Raw genomic sequence first — 6,000 nt, 5'->3', positions numbered from 1 at the left:
TGCAAACATCATGGTCCAAGGAGATTCTTGTCTAACATTGTCTGTCAGCCTCTCCATCACCATAGCAAATAAGAAGGGGCTCAGAGCTGACCCCTGGTGGAGTCCCACCACCACCTTGAATTCCTCCGTCACACCGACAGCACACCTCACAACTGTCCTACAGTCAAGATACATGTCTTGCACCGCTCTGACATACTTTTCTGTCACTCCAGACTTCCTCATGCAATACCACAGCTCTTTTCTGGGCACCCTGTCGTACGCTTTCTCCAGATCTACAAAGACACAATGCAATTCCTTCTGACCTTCTTTGTACTTCTCTATCAGCATTCTTAAAGCAAACACTGCATCTGTCGTACTCTTTTTTGGCATGTAGCCATACTGCTGCTCACAAATGTTCACTTCTGCTTCAACTACTCTTTCCCAGGGTTTCATTGTATGGCCCACCAACTTTATTCCTCTGTAGTTAGTACAACTCTGCACATCTCCTTTGTTCTTAAAAATGGACACGAGTACACTTCGTCTCCATTCTTCAGGAATCTGTTCACCATCTAAGATCTTGTTGAATAACCCAGTCAGGAACACCGCCGCCACCTCTCCAAGACACTTCCATACCTCGATTGTAAATCATCAGGCCCGAGTGCCTTTACCCCCCTTCATCCTCTTCAGCGCCCTCCTCACTTCATCCTTGCTAATGTTTGCTACGTCTTGGTCCACAACAGTCACATCTTCTACTCTTTGTTCCTTCTCATTTTCCTCATTCATCAATTCTTCAAAGTACTCTTTCCATCTTGCTATCACACTACTGGCACCTGTCAATACATTGCCATCTCTATCCTTAATCACCCGAACCTGCTGCAGGTCCTTACCATCTTTGTCTCTCTGTCTCGCAAGCCTGTAAAGATCAGTCTCTCCTTCTTTGCTGTCCAGCCTGGCAAACAAGTCATCATACCCCTCTTGTTTGGCTTTTGCCACCTTTACTTTAACCGTGCGCTGCATCTCCTTGTACTGCTGTCTACTCTCGTCCATCTTCTCAGTGTCCCACTTCTTCTTTGCTAACCTCTTTCTCTGTATACACTCCTGCACCTCCCAATTCCACCACCAAGTCTCCTTATCTACCCTTCTTCCACTCGATACACCAAGTACTTTCCGACCTGTGTTCTGATTATGTTCGCTGTAGTTTGCCAGTCATCTGGAAGGACCTCTTGCCCACCCAGTGCTTGTCTTACCTCCTTCCTAAATGTCATGCAACACTCTTCCTTTTTCAACTTCCACCATTTTGTCCTCAGACTTTGGTTTCTTCATCTTCTTTACTGCCAGCGTCATCCTACACACCACCAACCTATGCTATCTGGCTACACTCTCACCAACCACTACTTTGCAGTCACTGATTTCCTTTAGATGGCGCCGTTGACACAAAATTTAGTCGGCCTGTGTACTTCTGCCTCCACTCTTATAGGTCACCCTATGTTCCTGTCTGTTCTGAAAGAAAGTATTCACAATAGCCATTTCCATTCTCTTAGCAAAGTCAACCACCATGAGTCCTTCAGCGTTACTCATCTGGAGTTGAAACCTGCCCATCACCTCCTCATCATCTTTGTTTCGGCGCCAACATGTCCATTGAAGTCTCCACCAATTACAACCTTCTCACTTCTCGGGATGTTCTGTATGACTTCATCAAAAACCAACCATAATTTCTCCTTCTCCGCCAGCTCACATCCTACTTGTGGGGCTTACCCACAAACAACATTGAACATCACACTTTCAATTTCTAACTTCAGACTCATCATTCTATTTGATATTCTTTTTACTTCTAAGACATTCTTTACAAACTCCTCTTTTAAGATAACCCCAACTCCATTTCTCTTTCTGTCTTCACCATGATAGAACAACTTAAACCTTGACCCTAAGCTTCTAGCCTTGCTCCCTTTCCACCCGGACTCCTGGACACACAGTATGTCTACCTTCCTTCTCTGCATCATGTCAACCAGCTCTCGACCTTTACCTGTCATTGTTCCTACATTCAAAGTTCCTACTCTTAATTCTATACTCTTGGTGTTCCATTTCTCTCTTTTCCTCCGGGCACACCTCCCTCCTCTCCTTCTTCGACCAACAGTAGTCAATTTTCCACTGGCACCCTGAAGGTCAACAGTACCAATGGCGGCCGTTGTTAACCCGGGCCTCGACCGATCTGGTATGGGATTCAGAGGATTGATTCGCATATTTGTTTTAGCAATTTTTTTTACATCGGATGCCCTTCCTGACACAACCCTCCGTATTTGTCCGGGCTTGGGAGCGGCACAATAAGACACTGGCTTGTGCCCCCTTGTGGCTACATTATCACAGAGAAAGCACCTACAAGGGATCATTCCTCAAGATGGTGAAAGAAGAAGGTTATGTTCCTCATCAAATGTTTAATGCTGAGGAAACCGGACACTCCATTCCATCAAGCCATCAACGACCATCACAAAGATAAATAAAATGACTTTATTGTACAGTACAGCTTATTTCTTTAATCATAATACTAAAGCACATTTATTATACATAAAATAAGTTATATTTTGTGTAGTTTCAAGGCTTAGAAAATTAGAAAGTAGAAAATTACGTATGTTTTATGTGGACCTGGGAACGCATTATTCTCATTTTAATGGTTTCCTATGGAAAATTATTTTTTGGGATATACACTTTTCGCCTTACACACTGTGTCTGGGAACCAATTAAATTCGTCAGGCAAGGTCCCACTGTACTACAGGAGGCAGAGCCTACGCCGATTCATCCGCCCTCATAAAGACAAACACAACTTTCAAGTTTTCAGCTGTCTCGGCTGCGCTCTGTACTCATTTCCATTTTGAACCCATTCAACAAGTTCCGAAAAGCATACAGGAGATGCCAAATCACACTTGGCCGGCCGACTTGGGGCTGAAGGCTGACTACACGACATCGGTAGCGGGGCTCCCGCGTAGAGACCAAAATTCATTCGCCCCACCAGCCTGGCCACGCTGTCACAGAAGTTGGACGAGATGCGGGCGACGCAGTCTGCTACACTGACTTAATCAGTCACCACCATCAGAGCGCTCACGGGGCAACGCTACCACCTGTCGGTTAATTTGCTGCACTACCTACCACCGAGGAACATTTTCTTTCTTGATTCAACAATTCCATTCATGAGCACTTCCTGTTGGGTCGAACAAAGTTACAATTATTTACAAACGCTTACCTCCTTCCTTTAATGACGTCCATCATATGGCGTCATCAAGATGTGTGGAGTGTCATAAAAACGTATTAAATAACATTTTTCAATTTCACATGTACATTCTTTCACAAGTACCAACGTTCAGTCGAATTAATCAATAAAAGAAAGTGGTCTTAAAGTGGTCATGAAGTGGTCATGAAGCTCGACTGTCTACTTTCAGTGTTTTAATGTGAACTTTGCCCATTTATGTCATTCACTTTTTACGTAACTTTCTCATTCATCCACCCACCCACCCATCCGCTATCCACAACGCTTGTTCCTCATTAGGGTCACGGGGCGTGCTGGCGCCTGTCCCAGCAATCTTCGGGCACTTGGAGGGGGACACCCTGAATTGGTTGCCAGCCAATCGCAGGGCACACAAAGACAAACAACCATCTGCTCTCATACTGACACCTAGGGGAAATTTGGAATGTTCAATCAGCCTGCCATGGATGTTTTTGAAATTTGGGAGGAAATTGGAGTACCACGAAAAACCCACACGGGCCTGCGGAGAACATGGAAACTCCACACAGGGAGGACGGACCGGGTCTTGAACTCACGACCTCTGCAATGTGGAGTCGGCCTGCTAACCACTCGACTACCAAGGCCCGTCCTTTCTCCTTCATTGAATCTTCACATTTGAAATTAATATGTTTTGAATGTCACTCTAAAATGTTTCGCTCTATACCAAGGGTGGGTAAACTTTTTGACTCGCGGGCCGCATTGGGTTCTAAAATTTGACAGAGGGGCCGGGCCAGGAGTATTTGGAGGGAGTGTTTGGGCCGGAAATAATAAACCTAAAGCATAAAAGGACAACCGACGCCTCCGGACAAGTTATGTCCATAATTTATAAAATCACTTCAAATAACTTCTACTGAGCGTATTTTACAAAGATTCCACAGCATATAGCTATAGTTTACGTTCTAAGACTTGCGCTGAATATTCACGAAGTCTTGTTTTCGAGTTGATGACGATCCCCATGTGACGTCACGTTTGGACCGCCCCTGACCGAGAAAGCGACACACAATGCATTTTGGGTACTTTGTTTGGTCTGAAAACTTCGTGTTGATCCGTGTTGATGGCGAAATTAGAAGGAAAACACATAAATAACGCGATGGTGAATCGTTGTGTGTTGCACCAAGACAACTATTTGAGATTCGCTGACACAAATTCCCAGCTGACAAATCAGCCCATTTCCAACGGAGCTCGGGCGCAATCTTCTGCATTTTCTGGGTGCTACATTGCTGTCATTGGCGGCTCGAATTGATATGGGAGGACTCCTTGAATCAATTGCAAACATTTATGCTTTCCTCTTCAGAACTATTTGAATCATATTCATAACTGGATGAGTAACAAGAAAACATCTTCTCCGAATCTGAAGCCATTGTTTTGATTCTCGAGCAAGGCAAGACGTCTTGGCGTGACGTCACGAACAAGGGGTGGGACCTTCTGAAACTGGCCATTTCCGGATTCATTTTGAAGTCATTTTTATTGGTGTTTTTCATTTAACTAAAAATATTTGTTTTGGGTATTTTAGATGCTATAAAACGTTTTTCTGATGTCAGTGGGAAACACAAAAAAATGGTGCCGGTTGTCCTTTAAATGTAGTGTGTACAAACCTCATAGCACAGTAAGAACCCAATTTATTAACTGTCTTTCAAATGTGAAAAACATCCCTGATCAGTTAATAAATTTGTCTCAAGGAATATGGCGTTTACATACCATTTCGCAGATACTTGGAGGAGGAAATGGAAATAGATTAAAATAACATATGCACTGTGATTCATCAAGATTGCGTCTGTTTTTAATAAATTTTCATTGAAGGGGCAAAGTTAAAGAAATCAACATTTATTGAAAAATGGAATCACTTTCAACATTCAAAACATATTCCACAGCGAAATATTCAAGCTCAATAATACCTACTTGTGTTAAATTCCGCCAAATCATAGATGGATTGTCCTGACCGCGCGCTCAACAAACTCCTCACTGACGCCCTCGCCTTCACGCGCAAACAATACGCGTGTACCGTCGCCGAGCACACCGACATAGGCTACCTGCAGTGAAATTTGCATACTCGGCACGACAGCCAATCAGAAGCCTGATTTTTTCTTCCGGACTTTCGCAAGCAAGCGTTATAAAGTCGTCCAATTGTATATAATTTTCCAAAATAGATGCACAGAACCTCAGCCCAGAAGAAAGATTCAAAAGAAGCTAACAACATATGTGACGCTACAAAACGTAAATTTACATTAAACCGTGACTGTAAACTGTACGTGAGACTTATGAAAGGGGCTTAGTGGCTCGTAGGAAGCAATGTAAACGTTGCATTGTCACCACAATAACAATCGACTACTGCAGTAAAAACTAGCCATGCACATTTACTGTAAATTAAGCAAGGTAGCATTTGTGATAGGTACATTCTTGATTCAAAAAAAAAAAAAACTGTATACTTTGTGACAATAGTTTACACATATCTGCTCTATACAGTAAAATGGGACAGACTTTGACCAGGAAGTGGACGCTTCACATATTCTGCGTGAGGGCTTGCAGTTCTGCTTATAACCAGAGAGCGGCGACAGACACACCAAGTTGAACGGAAACGAGCCATCCTACCTGTTACAGACTGCATTTCGCGGGGGGAATCGACACTTATTCAACCCCCTCGCATCAATACGTAAATGTATCAAGCTTATGAACATCCGTATCTCTGACCGGTGTGTGTTAAAAAACTCTTTGTTCACATGTTCGGAAAGACACTTGCGGAGAGCGTT

General features: G+C 43.5%; 1 pseudogene; it reads right to left on the bottom strand.

The window, feature by feature from the left end:
- Positions 1 to 623: 623 nt before the first annotated feature.
- On the bottom strand, positions 624 to 1,332 carry LOC148903580 (uncharacterized; annotated as a pseudogene).
- Positions 1,333 to 6,000: the final 4,668 nt, after the last annotated feature.

Source organism: Hippocampus bargibanti, linkage group LG01 (genome assembly GCF_051943395.1).
Source record: "Hippocampus bargibanti isolate YZ-2025 linkage group LG01, ASM5194339v1, whole genome shotgun sequence".
Classification (NCBI taxonomy): Eukaryota; Metazoa; Chordata; class Actinopteri; order Syngnathiformes; family Syngnathidae; genus Hippocampus; species Hippocampus bargibanti.
This window is presented reverse-complemented; position numbering and strand designations above follow the sequence as displayed.